Raw genomic sequence first — 17500 nt, 5'->3', positions numbered from 1 at the left:
CACACACACACACACACACACACACGGGGCCGATATGAAGATCATTGCTCATTAACACGCAGTGCAGCCAGAGGAGAACTAAAACAGAGCAGCCAGCCATAACATGACTATATAATCCAGGGAAGAATGTCATGGTAGGGCCCTTTTTAATAACATCATGCATGGCCACTTGAGCGTCTTGTGGTGACCAGCAGGCATGCTGTGCTCGGCCAGCGTAGCGTGTCCCTCCCCTACAGCTAGCTGCAAGGGCGTCCAGGACAGACATCTTGGATGGGCCCATCGGTCCAGCCAAACTTGGCCTGTTATGGTGGTGTCTGTAAAGACAGACGTTTTGATGGGAGAGGTTCAATGGATTTTTGCCAGACATTGCCCTTACCATCATAAGAGAAATAAAATATAGTCAGGTGCTTTGAGAAGTAAAAAAAATGGTAAATCTTTGAAGTATTCCAATGCTTTTTTTATTTCTTTGTATATATATTGAATAAGAATCGAATACAAAAAAACTCTAAAATGTCTGGAGGTCAGAAGATTCCAAAGACACATAAAGTTCTTGTGATTTAAGGATTTATACAAAAATGTCTATTGTGGATACTTATTTTAAATGATGACCCTTTTTACCTTGACTGGTTATTATGGCGCAAACAAAGCTTTCATAAGCTTTCTCGAATCGAGTCATCTCATTAAATGGGAAATTATAATGGAAATGGTAATAGATATGTTACAATTTCACAGTGACCTTGGAGTCTATAAAATGTGAAGTCAAAAGTTTATTGAAATGAAAGTACTCTATCGGGTGCGTAATTACAGTATTTCTATTGTATAGTTGTGCGTTTACAAATTTTCAGAAGCATTTTCTTTGTTGTGATAATGATTTACGTTTATAATAACTATTAAACTAGTAAGATCCCACCCGCACTAGAACCACATACTGATATTCTTCAAATTGAACTGTTCAAAATAATCAATCTTTATGTGTGCATGCAATTCTTTTACACACGCAGGTCCGGGCTTCAGCTTGTGCGCTAGCTTATCCAAGCTGTGCACCGCTGGCTTTTGATTATGCAAATAGTGCACACTATAAATAAATTAGTATAATTGCATCTGAGATAAGCATTGAATCTTCCTGAAGATGAAAGCGTGTAAATAATACATTTTGTGTCGCTGCATAATTCTTTTTTTTTTAAATGTTAATTAGTAACAACACACTGGTAAGCTTTACATGCTACTGTCAAAGTCACCTGGACATTGTCCAGCAGATTTATAAAATATACTAATCGGCACGTATCGTAAGCATAGACATAGAGGTACTTTATTATCCAACGGGAAACATGGTGCGAGCTAGCCTAGCCTCCAATATCCAGATTCTGTGTTTTCATAATTCATGAATATGACTATTTCATGTACCAAAAAAAGGGGGGAAGGGTAGTAACACAGGGCATAAAATGCAAATAAATACAGTAAACTTGGCCCTACAATTAAAACATGCGGACAATTCCCCTCTTTGTAATGCTTGCCATTTCAAGGCCTTGATGCGTTTTGAATACGGCCGACCAATTGAAAACGGCATTCTCTTTCGCAATTAAATGATGCTGGGCTGGTCTAGGGCGCCAGTGATGCCGCGTATGGAATAATAAGCAGTAGATGCTATGCATGCATTAGCATTTGGCCCTTTTATGTAAATCTGATGAGAGAGGACTCTGCATATACGCCTGGGACGGGGTCCAGTCGCCTAATATCCTTATTAGAGAGGGGTGAATTAAATATTTATTAGAGGGTCCTGGGGTTATGGGGGGGTGGGGTCCCGTGTTGTCATGAGGACCTGAGGTAGAGCTAGGTGGAATGGGAGAGAAAGGAGGGGTCTGGTTGGCTTTCTGTACGAGTGTCTCTCTCTGCCTCAAGGTGCCACCATCTTAAGGCGTTTGGCAGTGGTGAGAATGTGTGAGAAGGGTAGACCTAAAATGTCCGCTGGCATAGACACATGCACGCATGCACATTAACATGTGCACGTTTCCCCCCCGCGTGATGTGCGCAGATGTGTCTCCGAGAGACAATTATTATATTACCGTCGATGGCAGTTATGCATACTGCGCGTTTCATTTGCATGCATTAATTCCTTTTGATTACCGCCGCATACGAAATGCGAGGCGCGTTTGAGGATATATATCGCTCGCCGTCTGCTGAGTAACGGAGGCTAGTGCTACCTTATCAGTGACGCTATGTATGCTATTTTATTCTGTTTTATTATTATTATGAGGATACATGTCTATATATTAAGACACAAATACAAAATTTAAGAGGGCTTTATTTTTAATATTCAGTATGGGGTGAGGCATTTTTGGTATGTCATATATTTTCTTTTAGTGTCTGAAAGCAAATTAGTTGAGGTTCTGTTAACATGTTATCTCTCTGAATGTATAATTTCAAAATACAATGAGTCATTTAATGTTAGAAAATATTTGTTATCCAAAAATAAAACAATACTACGTAGTACTATAACGTGTGTGTGTGTGCATGGGCACTTTACAGTGTAAGTGCATGTTGATAACAAGTTAATTATATCGGTATGTTGGCTTCCATAATTAGGCATGGCGTACAGCCTGGCATGTGTGTGACGCAAATGCATAGACGGCGGCTTATTACTGTATATTTACTGTAACTAACCAGATGTTTGCTCTTGTTTAATTGGCACGCAGAGTCTCTCACTCTTTTTAAGAAAGTGTGCAGTAGTCTGTTTTCCCGCCTTACCCCCCCCCCCCCCCCCCCCGCCCCCCCCCCCCCGACTCTCTGATGAGTGGTACGCCCCGGCGTGCTGTCAGAGAAATGAATATAATTAAATGGCTGCATGTTTGAGCTCGGCGTTGGCTAATGGATTGTTACCGAGAGGAAATGAGACAGGCAGCGTGTGTGTGTGTGTGTGTGTGTGTGTGTGTGTGTGTGTGTGTGTGTGTGTGTGTGTGTGTGTGTGTGTGTGTGTGTGTGCGTGTGTGTGTGTGTGTGTGTGTCTGTGTGTGTGTATGTAGGGGGGGGGGATAATGAAACACCATAAGCCACCAAGGTGGAGGGCAGACGCACCTCCCGCGGAAGCCTGCGCTTTTGTTCTCGCTCCCATTTTTTGTTTTTATCAGGTATGGTAGGCTACAATTTGTAAAGAGATGCACAAGAAGCTGACACACACTCACACACACACATTCACACACATTCAAACGCACATTCACGCACACACACACATGCGCACACGCTGAAACACACACACACACACACATACACACACACACGGACACACACACACGGACACACACACAGACACACACACACAAACAACTGCGAGGAAGAAGGCCTGATGCCCCGACGGCACTCTCTGTGAGATGGTTATTCATCACGCTGCTTCGTGGCCACATGCTAACACGCCGTCCTTCGGATAATTATCCGCCCACGTCTCCACTTCTCGTTGCCAGCCCGTCTCCAGGAAGCAAGTGACCCCCCCCCTCCCCGCATCCTCCCTGAACACATAGCACGCCTCCCCTCATACATATAGGGTCTGCCGCGGTATACAGTATACCTGTGCATATGGATGTACAGCGTGTGGGGGCAGGTACTTTAGATGCACGCATGTATTCCCCCATCCCCCACATCCACGCCCCCCCCCCCCCCCTCCCTTCACAGCGAGCAGCGGCAGTCTGGTCATGGGCGCCATCACCGTTGGTTTACCCAGCTCCATGGCCGCCACAGCCAAACCACACAGCACCACAACAACACACTCAGCCTACCTACTGCATGCATGCCAGGGGCAGAGCTGGGGGACGGGGGGACGTGGGGGGACGTGGGGGGACGTAGGGGTGTGTTTGTGTGCAGGCCGGTGGTCGGAGATGGGGGCGGGAGTGATGGGATGAGACAAGCCGCACAAGCCGCAAAAATAAATGAGGGGTGTGTAGATTGAGAGGTGTGGGGTGTAGGGGATGGGTGGGTGGGCGGGTGTGGGGGTGGGGATTACACAGTTACCCTAAACCATGCCCCAGGCAGGCGAGCATCACATGAAGTGGGTCTGGCCGTGCCCACAACCGCAAGAGACAGCCACAGAGGGTACTGCAGCAGGCCTTCAGGGAGCTAGGCCATTATGGAGCTGTTTTCATTCTAGGACCCTTGTGAATATGGGATGTGGACGCTATTGATTTGTAATTATAAATGAGGTTGTTTTAAAGTGTGCCTGTCCATGTTAACAGGGATGATGATGATGATGATGATGATGATGATGATGATGATGATGATGATGATGATGATGATGATGAATAAATGTACTTTACATGATAATAAAATAAAAAACAATTAGAGATGTCTCTCGGTGTATCATTTTATTTTTTATTTTAGTGTGTTTCTTTAATTGTGTTTGCAAGGTGTGATTGCATTATGTGTGTGTGCATCTGTGCGTGTGTGTGTGTGTGTGTGTGTGTGTGTGTGTGTGTGTGTGTGTGTGTGTGTGTGTGTGTGTGTGTGTGTGTGTGTGTGTGTGTGTGTGTCTCATCATGAGCACAATGGTAAGCTAATGGAATTTGAAGAAAAAATAAATATGAACATGAATATTTTAACGAACAAAGACAAATCTATTCCTGTACCAAATCCCTTTATTATATCACACCATGACAATCGCCTTTGAAATATTTGTAGCTTTGAAAAATTGCAATTCATGACATGCAAATCATTCATCTGACATATTAGATCACGAGTAAGTGTCAGCATATGACGTGAAATATTAAATGACACAAAAAAAGACAAACAAAAAAGATAGGCTACAGATTTATGAAGGAGGGTCCCAGTGCAAATAGATGTCACGATCAAACCATTGCTATCGTCTATAAATCAAACGGCGTGGTCCCACTGTGTTTCTAACCTCTGGTGATTAATTAATTGAGTTCTCCTGTTAATTTACAATTCATTGACCATACTCCCTCCTTTACAAGCTTCCGCGGATAAGCGGCATTGTTGGATGATAGAATCTACATTATCTATCAAAACATATACAGTAAATACGACCTCAGAAGTCTTCTATGAGTCTTAGTCTGTCTTCTATTATTAGACGTAACTACGGTTGTATCTCACGATCCAACAACATGCTAATTGCGGTTTGCTCTAGAGTCGCTATTCAATATGTAAAGGCGATGCTCGGTTGCCAGGGTAACCACCACATTAACATTGTGTCTTTGTGCATGTGCTCTCTCGTTGCAGTGTTGGAGATATACAGCTGTGAAGAATTGCTGCGCTGATGGAGTGGAAGCCAGGCTAGACATTTCTGGGATTTTGCTTTCCAATGGACGTCTTTACAAGGTGAGTTTAGGATTAGGATATCACACTTTAAGTGTGTGTGTTTGTGTGTGTGTGTGTGTGTGTGTGTGTGTGTGTGTGTGTGTGTGTGTGTGCGTGTGTGCGTGTGTGCGTGTGTGCGTGTGTGTGTGTGTGTGTGTGTGTGTGTTTGGGTGTGGATTAGTGTGCTGTTTTCACACAGTACATTTTACAGAAAACAAACATATGCATTCATAGTATTCATCAACAATTTAAGTATTCATGTCCTTGCTACAATTACTCTCAGAAATAAATACCATTACTATACTTTACTATTTATACTATACTACCATTATTTATATTTATTAAGAGGCCAGAGACACAAACAATCCATGCTAGTCCTTGCGATCCTCATCACTTTACGATACAATTATAATACAAAATTATTGGTAAAGCACAAGTTGGTCTTAATACTTTATGGGTTCATTGTTGAGAGTGGATTACCCTTCCAATGTCCATCCTCGCTTGATCCTGCATGTGTGCTTGAGCATGTGTGTGCGTGTGTGTGTGTGTGTGTGTGTGTGTTAGATAAAGGCAGAGATGTTAGTAGTGGTCCAGAGGACACAGTGAACAGAATAACAGTGGTTTGAGAGGAACTCAGGCGGCTGGACTGTGGGGCAATATTAAGTCCCATGACCCATCCCTGTACCCTGTGGTCCATGAGACTCAGGGGAAATGGAGGTTACTGTACGCTGTTCATTCTCCACACACACACACACACACACACACACACACACACACACACACACACACACACACACACACACACACACACACACACACACACACACACACTCATGCACACATACGCACCATACAAACGCGCACACACACACACACACACACACACACACACACACACACACACACACACACACACACACACACACACACACACACACACACACACACACACACACACACACACACATACACAGAGGGACATGTCAAGCAAAAACGGTCACAAATGTGATCTTTAAAAAATTACGGCTAGACTTTAAGAACCTGACTCTGGCCTTGTGGCATATAATGACCTGCTGAGCGATAATGCTCTGTAATTACCCGCCACCACGGCATTCCTCCCGCCGGGCGCCCAACACACCGCTACCTCAATTATGCCGGCGGCTGAATTGACATTCAGCCTCATAATAGACTGCGGTTGTCCAGGAACGACTGATTAGTGATATATCGAGGAAGGGAAGTACATCCGCCCATGTTTTTCAAGGAAACGTAGCGTACTTTTGATCGCATTTTCTTTTTCTCCGTGTATCATTAGTTAGCACAGTGAAAGTATATGCATTCCATTTTTTTTGTAGAACTGTTTAAAGAACGCTTTCATTGATAATATTATCAATGTGTTAGATGTCTTAAATATACAACGTGCAAGATTGAGGTTGATAAAGATATCTCTCAGTGACATAGGGGACATTTTACTTGCCTTCATCATGCTAATAGCTTCTCATATTTATCCTAATGTGAGTAGCATGGATGAATGCATGTGGGAATGGTCATCATAGGCTTCTGTGTGTCAGTTTCATTACCCTTAGGCCTCTGTACAAACACTACAACTTCTGAGCAAAGGGCTCCTAACATTACTAATGAAAATTGTTGCTGACCTCGATCATTGTCACTGAACATGGTCAAGGTCATTGTGTTTATTACAGTTTACAATGACCACAGATTAATACTTATTATTTTTTTAAGTAAATGTAGCTTCCGGCTTTGCCCCTGAATAAGCTATCTTGCCCTCATCAACTCACATGTTGAAAGACAATTGAGGTGGAAGTTCTTATGGCTTTGGTTAAATATGCAGCTGAATATAGATGGCCATTACCCATAGAGAGGCACACATCATAGAAAACCAGCACAAGTGTGTGCCAATTGGTGTTCGTCTTTTAGCATTAGGTTGACTTAGTTTGTCCCCTTCATGAGTCTAAGCTGTAACACTCTCTAGTTCCAGGGTTCCAATCACAGCAGGCTCCAGGGGGCGAATCTTTGCAGGGTCATATAAGTTTGAAAGCATATAGCACAAGGGCGGTTTTTCTTTCCATCTTTCAATACAGATGTTCTGTGACGTGCTCTCAAAATAGAAAACCAAGAAAAAGCAAATTCCCATTTATACTGCTTCAATATTTCTCTAAAATGTTTTCACCAATCCAAGCTGTGACATTTTTTTATTAATCGACAAAACACACAAGTAGCATGTTAAACATTTTCCATTGGCACTCGGTGGGCGTTTCAAGATAATGAATTGATAATCGATAATAAAAATACTTTATTATCGATTATCGGTACTGCCGGTGAAAATACGAAATATAAATATGTATGAAGTGTAGTGCTTTCATTGTAACATTTGATGTATACATATATATATGTATATATATATACATATGTATAGATATATATACATATATATATATGTACTGTATATATGTATTTTTGAACTTTCTCTTGAGCTCTGACTCTCGTGGAGGAAGGCGTATTTGCATTTGCACCGTTCACCAGGATATTTCTATTAGGGGAACCTTGGCTAGCAGAAGTCATAATGGGGCAGCCCTATTTGTGATTATAAAGCTGCTAGTCCTCAAGGCCCGCCTCAGTATTATCATCAACTCCAACCCAGGCTGCCTAATGAAGTCCTCTGCATGTGCCTGCATGATTAAACCCTGCCTCTCTATCTCTCTTACTCTCTCTCACTCTCTCTCGCTCTCTATCGCATATTCTCTCTCTTTATATCTGGCTCCATGGCTTACACTTTGTTTTTAAATGTACATGTACGATTTCTGTGTGTGTGTGTGTGTGTGTGTGTGTGTGTGTGTGTGTGTGTGTGTGTGTGTGTGTGTATATGCATATGTGTGTATGTGTGTGTACATGTGTGTGTGAGTGTGTATATGCATGTGTGTATGTGTGTGTGTACATATGCGTGTGTGTGGGACCGCACACCGACCCATTTAAAATAGGGCGCTGTGCATACGTTGAATTACGCATACGTTTTACGGCATTGATCTATGAACCAGCCGAGCACAGCATGGGCCGTTATTAACAAATAACATTTGTGTTAAGCAAACAATAACACATAGTACCTGAGCCAAGAAGGTGACATTATAACGGCGGTGATAAAACACAAGGTAATTTATGACAAAAGAGAGACAGGGGGCATGGCTTAACATAACGTATGCGTGTGCATGTTCTTTCTTTTTCATTTTTCCTTTCCGTTCCATAATTTCATATTTCATGCTTGGATGCAATCCTCTCAAGACAACTATACGTCGCAGCCGCCCGTGCCTCTTAGCGATAGCGCAGTTCCTCCTTTTCTAGGGTTCATCAACAATTCCACAAAGACCCAATATATTCATTTTTTATTCCATTCTGACGCATACCCCGCCCCCCTCCCTACAGTCAAACCCTTGGACCGATGGTGGCGATGATTTGTCGGGAGTCATCATCAGTTATGGATGGATTTGTTATAATATTAAAAAAATACAGAAAAAAAAGGATCAAACAAGCAGATTGTCATTGGAATATCCAAGTGGCATTGTTTGGAATAGCGAAGGCATAGCGGAGGGTTTCTCCTGTATCATCGTTTTTTTTACAGGTTGAACAAAGGCAAACGCATGTTATAAAATCATGCAAATGAATGCAAATCGCCGGGAGCCAGCGAAGGCTAGTGGGGTGCGGAGGGGCGGAGGGCGAGAGAGAGAGAGAGCGAGAGAGCGAGAGAGAGAGAGAGAGAGAGAGAGAGAGAGAGAGAGAGAGAGAGAGGTGCCAGGGACTGGGTATATACAGCATCACTTGGGCAAAATATCTGCCTGCTCCAGCTGATTTAAGATGGGGCTGATAAACAAAACCAAAAAACATATAATTTTTTTTAATCGCATGCCAAATCCCTTTTCCCTGTGCACTGTGTTTGTCATAATATATGCTACCTCGAGTTATTTCATCTGCTTGGTGGTGGGAGGTCCTGCTTATGTGCACACAGACACAAACACACACACACACACCCACACACACACACACACACACACACACACACACACACACACACACACACACACACACACACACACACACACACACACACACACTCACACACACACACACACACACACACACACACACACACACACACACACACACACGCACACACACACACACACACAAAGAGCATCGTGTCGTCCGATCTGCATGTCTGCGTTCTCTATTTCCCCCTTTTATGCATAGGAAAATTCATAGAGCAAAGAAATAGCCCCCTTTGTTATAATGTTTCAAACTTCATGCTATTTATTATGTTGTGTGTGGGTACAATGAATTGGGCAATGCTGTTTGAAAGGAGAATGATCATGGATAGCACAAATTAATTGGATACAGATTGATGCAGTGTTAAGGCCGTGTTAGGAAAATGCATCAGGTGAAAAAATGCATCATTTTTCTTTCATGAATTTGTTTATTAAACCCCCCAGATAGAGACCGCGTTCATTTGCCTCATTCAGCGCCCTAGAAATATCATTCTTGTTGCTCGTATGCAAAACACAACGGTGTCATTGTTGTTCAGTCAGCATACTGCTTCATCCGGCCATTTGTACAATTATACTAAATTAGTTTATTTGCATTACTATTCACGACGTGTGTGCATATGCACATGTATGTGTGAGTGTGTGTGTGCGTGTGTGTTTGTGTGTGTGTGTGTGAGTGTGTGAGTGAGTGTTTCTCTGTGTGTGTGTGTGTGTGTGTGTGTGTGTGTGTGTGTGTGTGTGTGTGTGTGTGTGTGTGTGTGTGTGTGTGTGTGTGTGTGTGTGTGTGTGTGTGTGTGTGTGTGAGTCCACACGTTTGGTTGCCTGTGTGCCAAAATAAGCCCTTAGCACAACTAAGCAAAAAACAGGCAAAAGAAAAATGGGATTTTCAAATAATCCATTCAGGAAATGGAGAACATTTCTCCCTACAATATATACAACTCATGCACTGTGGCAGTATGAAAAAGACATTAGGGAATATATGATTGAACATTCTCAGATTCATTGCTCCCTATGGTCAAACAATAATCAGTGTATTTTCAACTTGCATACAAATAAAAACAAGTTATTGCCTTCTGCTCGTGAGGACACACACGCACACACACACACACACGCATACACACACACACACACACACACACACACACACACACACACACACACACACACACACACACACACACACACACACACACAAACACACACACACACACACACACACACACACACACACACACACACACACACACACACACACACACACACACACACACACACAGAGAGAGAGAGAGAGAGCTTTACCCACAGACACAATACGGTGAGGGACAATAGCGGCAGGCAGACACCCGCAACACTGCATAATGATGTTAACATTCCTGCATGTCTAATACACCGGGATATAGAGACAGGCACTGGCTGGACCGCACGCCCCTGGTGTTTGCGAGTGTGTGTCTCTGTGTATGTGTTTGAGGGTGTATATTTGTGTATATATCTGCGTGTGTGTGTTTGTGTGTGTGTGTGTGTGCTTGTGTGTGTGTGTGTGTGTGTGTGTGTGTCTGTGTGCGCGCGAGTGTGTGTGTGCGTGTGTGTGTAATGGTTTATGTGTGTGTTTTTACGGGGTAAATGTGTGTGTTTGTGGGCGGTATGTGTGTGTGTGTGTGTGTGTGTGTGTGTATGTGTGTGTTTGTGTGTGTGTGTGCATGTGCTTAAGCATGATTTCTGCCGGTGTGATGGATGATGATGTATTAATGGCCACCAGTCCCTGCTCTTGGTCTTAATGAGGTACGAGGTGACTCTGAAGCTACTGTTCATCTCATAAAGCATTCCCAATAACCCCGCTCAGCTCATCCTTCCAGCGCGCTGGTCTCCTCCCAACTGTCTAATTGCAGCGTATCCTCGCTAACAGGCAACAATAGCCACCGTCTTTGTTACATATGAGAGAAATACATGATTTTATATCTATATTATGCATCGTTGTTCAATTCTGAATAATAGCAATGTAAATAAAAACCATCAGGGATCTAGGTCAGCGATCATGCATTTTAACGCAAGAAACTGTTAGTGGCACAAAATGGCGTCTGGCTTAGCGATGCGACGCGCGCTGGATAGCCTCATGTGCATATTCAAAAGGTGGCGACGTCAAAAGCAACGGCGTCCGTTCTGATTGGTGGCTGGATCATCAACTGACACCCTTGATGCCGGCTGTGTGATTTCACTGCCGAATAGAAAGACAAAAGAGGGGTTGGGGGTGGGGGGGAATAAGCAGCATGGGGAAATATGAAAGCGGAGGAGATGGAAAACAGGGAGGAACTGCCACCGCGGCTCTGAGAGAGGAAGGACAGGCAAAAGATGAAGCTCATTTTTATTTTTGTATTTATTTATTTTCCGGGCTCCCGGTGGCGTCTGCATTGCAGATTGCCGAAAATCCTCCCCGAATGCGTTCCGGGCTTAAAGGGGGGGGGGGGGGGGGGGGGGGGGGGGGGGGGGGGGGGGGGGGGATGGGTGGGGGGAGTAGGGTTTGAGGGGAGCAGGTGAACGGGGGATGGGTTTATGCTATCTCTGCCTTGGTACACTTTGTTTTTTTTTCGCCGCCTCTACCCCCACTGAAATATATTTTTTCCCGTCTGCATCAAATGTCAAGTTAATTTCCTGGGTGCTGTGAGGGATGTGTCCTCCCTCTCTTCGATATGTGTGGCAGGGCGCTGCATGCGTGTGTGTGAGAGTTGGTGTGTGTGTGTGTGTGTGTGTGTGTGTGTGTGTGTGTGTGTGTGTGTGTGTGTGTGTGTGTGTGTGTGTGTGTGTGTGTGTGTGTGCGTGTGTGTGTGTGTGTGTGTGTGTGTGTGTGTGTCTCCCTGAGTATGTGTTTATAGGTGAAAGGAGGAAGGAAATAAAGGGGCATGGCAATGGAAGGAAGAAAAGGAGAAAAATAGTTGGTGAGGAAAGTGTTGGTATAGTCAAATGTATGCACGTGTGTGTATGCGTGCGTGTCTGTGGGTCTGCATGTTTGTGTGTATGTTTGTGCATGCATGTGCGGATGTTTGTCTCTTTGTACGGCATAAAATCATTGCTGTAATAATGTTTGAATGATTTTAAACCCCAACGGATGCGTACTGTTTCTACAAAATTCTTCTTTGAATTGGGATAATTCACATCCAAATCCACATGGAAGTGTAAAGAATGCCCAATTTGTATCTATCTATCCCTAGCCATTCATAACTAAAGTAATGGTTGAATGGGCTCATTATTTAATGAGCTCTAACAATTGCAAGAGAATTGTCTTTTGCATGAGTGCTATTAGCCCTTATTTACCATGTTGCTGGGCAATCATAGCCTTTGTTTCCTCGTGTGTGCATCCCAAGGCTTCCTGCTTTTTCTGTCCTTTGTAAGTGATTATTCATTTATTTATACAACTTAGTCCCCCATTTCCATTGAGTCTCTCTCTCTCTCTCTCTCTCTCTCTCTCTCTCTCTCTCTCTCTCTCTCTCTCTCTCTCTCTCTCTCTCTCTCTCTCTCTCTCTCTCTCTCTCTCTCTCTCTCTCTCTCTCTCTCTCTCTATATATATATATATATATATATCACCAAAAGCCAAATGATGTAGTACAGGTGCAGATATTTTATATATACTATAGATGCACATTTTGCATCAGCTACTGTTAATGGATTTAAACGGCACAAATGCAAAGCAAAGGACTATGCGTTTGCCAGGTGTGCTTCTGCCTGTGCGACACAAACATCCTATCTCCTGGATTACTACACTAGTCTCACCCAAGTATGCATTTTCATGTTCTGCATGCGGCTATTGGCATAGCAATCGAGGTATTCAGTAGGTTGTCACTGAATCACAGTTGAATGACACTGTCTCCGAACAGATTTTAATGAGTTCTACGATTGTGAGAGAAATCATTTCAAAATCGATCTTGTATTACTCCAATCCACTGAATTTGTCTGAGGATTGAGAAATATATTTACCAATTTCTTTCGCCGTTTTACTCACTATCTCTCTTACTCATTCTCTCTTTCTCTCTCACCTCTCTCTCTCTCTCTCTCTCTCTCTCTCTCTCTCTCTCTCTCTCTCTCTCTCTCTCTCTCTCTCTCTCTCTCTCTCTCTCTCTCTCTCTCTCTCTCTCTCTCTCTCTCTCTCTCACTCCCCTCTGTCTGTCGCTTGCTCTCTCATATGCTAAGGCAGGTTCACTGGGTAACTGTCAATGAAGCGTATGCAAATCATTGTGGCACCGACGGGACCCTGCCAGTGGAAACACAAATTAGTGCCACACATAAGAGAGTGAGAGGCGACAGAGAGAGAGAGAGAGAGAGAGAGAGAGAGAGAGAGAGAGAGAGAGAGAGAGAGAGAGAGAGAGAGAGAGAGAGAGAGAGAGAGAGAGAGAGAGAGAGAGAGAGAGAGAGAGAGAGAGGGAAAGCATAAGAGAGGGATAGACTGGAGATGGAGTTATGACAGTGGGACGAGGGAGGGAGAGGAAGAGCCAGATAAAGGTGGAGGGGGGGGGAGAAACGAAACGACAGAAAGCCACCGTGGTGTTGGGCTCAATGGCTTATTGTAGCACTTGCTGAGCGGACTTAATCAGAGCGGGCCGGGCTCTAACGAAGGACAGGGTCTTGGGCCATGCCGCTGCTTGGGTAAACAGCAATTGTTCTCCACTCGGAGTTCCCAAACATTGGCAACAATGGAACTATTGTCCCGGCAGCCCTCATTAAAAAGGCGTAACCAGGGCATTGGTTGGGCGACGAGGAGGAGAACTGGGAAAAGGGGGGGGGGGGGGGGGGGGGGGGGGAGGAGGAGGGGGCGCTGCGTGAAAAGAGATGGGGATGAGAGAGGGGTAGAGGAGGATGGAAGCGGAGATATGTGGAGCGAGTCAGAGGCGAGTGGGAACCCTGACAGGGACAGACGATGGAGGGCTGTGGCGTCGGGGTGGGGGTGGGGGTTGCTCTGATCCTGCCCCAGCATCCCACACTGGCACATTGTCCCGGGGGGGGGGGGTTGGTATTGGGGGGGGGTGGGGTTGCTCTGATCCTGCCCCAGCATCCCACACTGGCACACTGCTTTATTTACCCCTAAGCTGCTTGTTGTTCTGCACCTATCCTCCACTTCTTTACCCCCCCCCCCCATCACCATATCTTTGTTGGTCAGGTATAACTCTCATCGTTCCAAAAACATGCTTATTTATTTTACAGACATATTCCCTATTTCCAGTAATGGACTTACTGTTGAGAGGGGGTAGTGCATGGTGTGTGCGTGTGTGCGTGTGTGTGTGTGTGTGTGTGTGTGTGTGTGTGTGTGTGTGTGTGTGTGTGTGTGTGTGTGTGTGTGTGTGTGTGTGTGTGTGTGTGTGTGTGTGTGTTTGTGTGAGTGAGAGAGAGAGAGACAGAGAGAGAGAGAGAGAGAGAGAGAGAGAGAGAGAGAGAGAGAGAGAGAGAGAGAGAGAGAGAGAGAGAGAGAGGACAGGGGATCATGCTATGGGTACCCTAATGAACGTGAACAAACGGTGGCCATAATAGAACACATTATGTTCTTGGTGGCCGAGGCAATCAATTAGCCAAGAGAAAAAGGGCCTTGGCACTGGGTACTCGTGCACTGGGACATTCAGCGGTGAACGGAAGCACACAACAAACTGCCTAGCCTTGTCGCGTTTCCCACCCTCAATGCCCAGTGGCCACAAAAGATTAGGTTTACCCCTCTGTGTGAACAAGGACAGTGTTGAATATGCATTTCTGCCTCATTCACTTCACATTAGAGGAAATATTATTCAGGTTCCGGCAGAGCCAAAGGTCTCGGCCGGCTGTAGTGTGTGTGTGTGTGTGTGTGTGTGTGTGTGTGTGTGTGTGTGTGTGTGTGTGTGTGTGTGTGTGTGTGTGTGTGTGTGTGTGTGTGTGTGTGTGTGTGTGTGTGTGTGTGTGTGTGTGTGTGGGGGGGGGGTGGGGGATCTGTCCATCCTGAACATTAGAAGAACATTAGCAGATATTTATTAGCTCTACTTAAATAACCCAAAAACGCAGACACCCCAGTCCCAGGGCTCAGCCAATGATAGCGAGGCATTTCTGATTGGATGGTCTGAATGTAACCTGTCCTCTGACACCATGCTTTGCTCAGTGAAGCTCAGGCCTGCAAGATGGGAATCAGCATCGACAATGTCTCTGTGAGTGACAATGACAATTGCATACCAAATTGTCACTCAGCTCCCATCAGCAATTCACGCAGGGGTCGGGGCGAAATTCCTCCATCTTTTCCTCCCATGTTTCCCTCCTCTTTCTCTATGGCAGCTGGAGAAATGGCTTTGGATAATGGCCGCAATCTATATTGTGAGAGAGGAGAGGGATATTTCTGCCTTAACACAAGCACAAATCACCACTGTCAGGCTGAGGATCTGTAAAGATGTTTTTGGCGATGAGTAGATCGCAACCGCCTCCCGCAAAAAATAAACTTGGATGTAATTCTAGAGAATGGGTGGAGTCGATCGAAACAAAAGGAAATGAATAGGAAAGGGACGGAAGAGATGGAGGACAGAAAGGGGGAAATAAAATGCGTTGGCAGTTATCGAAAAAAAAATGCCTGCTGGGAAGAAGATGGCTTTGGGTTTGAGTTCAGAGAATCTGCGGATGCGATGTTTACACTAAGGCTTTATGGTGATGTGGAGTTATGTGTTTTCAGCCAGGGTAATGGACTGCTGCCTTTCAAAGGAAAGCTTCGGAGACAGCCCAAATGGCTTAAAGTAAAACTGTACCTCACCATTTGACTGTAGAGATTTATACATTTTCCACGTCCGCCTGGTTTCCTCAAACCGCTAATGGAGATCCATCTTCTTTAGAGAACTTTGCTGTGTTGAATGGCTGGAGCCGTAATGCAAAGAGACAGTGACCTTCTTCTTTGTTTGTGTCAGAGAGAGTGTGTGTGCGTGTGTGTGTGTGTGTGTGTCCGTGTGTCCTTGTGTGTGTGTGTGTCCATGTGTGTCTGTGTGTCCGTGTGTGTCTGTGTGTTTATGTGGTACACTCTGAAGACCGGTACGGATCATGTTTTTTGTTAGAATTTACAAGAAAGCAGGAGTCATCAATACCCAGTCCTATTTCAACAGTTGTTGAAGCCGTTCTGTTGGGCTTAAAAATAAACCCTTGTTTTATTCACTCAGGTGGAGCTCAATGTTGGCCTTTCAGAGCAGTTAAGATCTATTTCTTTGAATGTTTTCATTTTTGGGGACTAGGAAGCAGAATATAGTTGTTAAAGTCTTAAAAGCTTCAATGGGCTTTGGTATTTTAGGTTGCAGTATTTATACTGTTTTCTCTGTTGACTAGGAAGGTAAAAAATGTACTCTCTACTGTAAGAGTGTAGCTATTCATAGGATAGGGGAGCTGTTATGGACAGTTAATATTCAATACATGTTTCCGAAACAGGGCACCATATATATACAGCTTTTGCTGATTTAAGAAACCTGCCACTTAGAACACAAGGAAGAATGTAGTCCATTGGAAGACATTTGCAACTCTCAAATGTTTTCATTGTAGCACTATACATTTAAATATTCTAATTTAATGTGCCCCAAAACTCACTGGTCAAAGCTTACCAGTAAAAGTATGCAAATATCCTCTGAGATCAAGGTTATTATACTGATCATGCAATTGTCCGTAAAGATTAACACCTGGATCATATGGATATTTTGACTGATCTCTGGGTAAAAAACATGACAGTAGCTTGACACATGTCATAATCTTCATCACCACTGATTTGTGTCCAGGGATGTCTACCTGCACCTTGTTTTGATTTGTGACAGATGTCCTCCCTCTTTATTTACCTGCTACTCTGTGATCATCTCCTCTGGTCTGGCGCCACTGGGTAGATGTGCACAGGTAGTTGTGCTGCTGACATTTGTATCCAGGCAGAGCCCACTGACATGGCCTTTACCACCTCCTGCTGGGCCCGACCCCCCACCGACCCCCCCGCCAACCCCCCACTGCTTATTCTTAACCCAGCAATGTCCCCATCATCGCTGTGCACATGTGTGTGTACGTGTGTGTTTGTGTGTGTTGGTGTGTTTGTGCAGATGCGGGTATCTGTCCTGCTGTGTGTCACAGTATCCCGGTGCAACACTGTCCGTACAGTAGGCCTATCTGTGTCCTCAAACTGTGTCCAGATTAGCCCCCATACGTAC

General features: G+C 44.5%; 1 long non-coding RNA gene across 2 annotated transcripts in view; it reads left to right on the top strand.

Moving 5' to 3' along the window:
• LOC115546095 (uncharacterized) overlaps positions 1 to 17500 on the top strand; it is a 43643-nt gene that overhangs the window by 12394 nt on the left and 13749 nt on the right. For both annotated transcript variants that reach the window (XR_003977192.1, XR_003977191.1), the window contains exon 2: positions 5221 to 5319. This is a non-coding gene — a long non-coding RNA (uncharacterized LOC115546095). The remainder of the gene's footprint in view (positions 1 to 5220; positions 5320 to 17500) is intronic.

This window comes from Gadus morhua, chromosome 6 (genome assembly GCF_902167405.1).
Source record: "Gadus morhua chromosome 6, gadMor3.0, whole genome shotgun sequence".
NCBI lineage: Eukaryota > Metazoa > Chordata > Actinopteri > Gadiformes > Gadidae > Gadus > Gadus morhua.
Note: the sequence above shows the minus strand (reverse complement) of the source record. Positions and strands in the feature narration are given on the sequence as shown.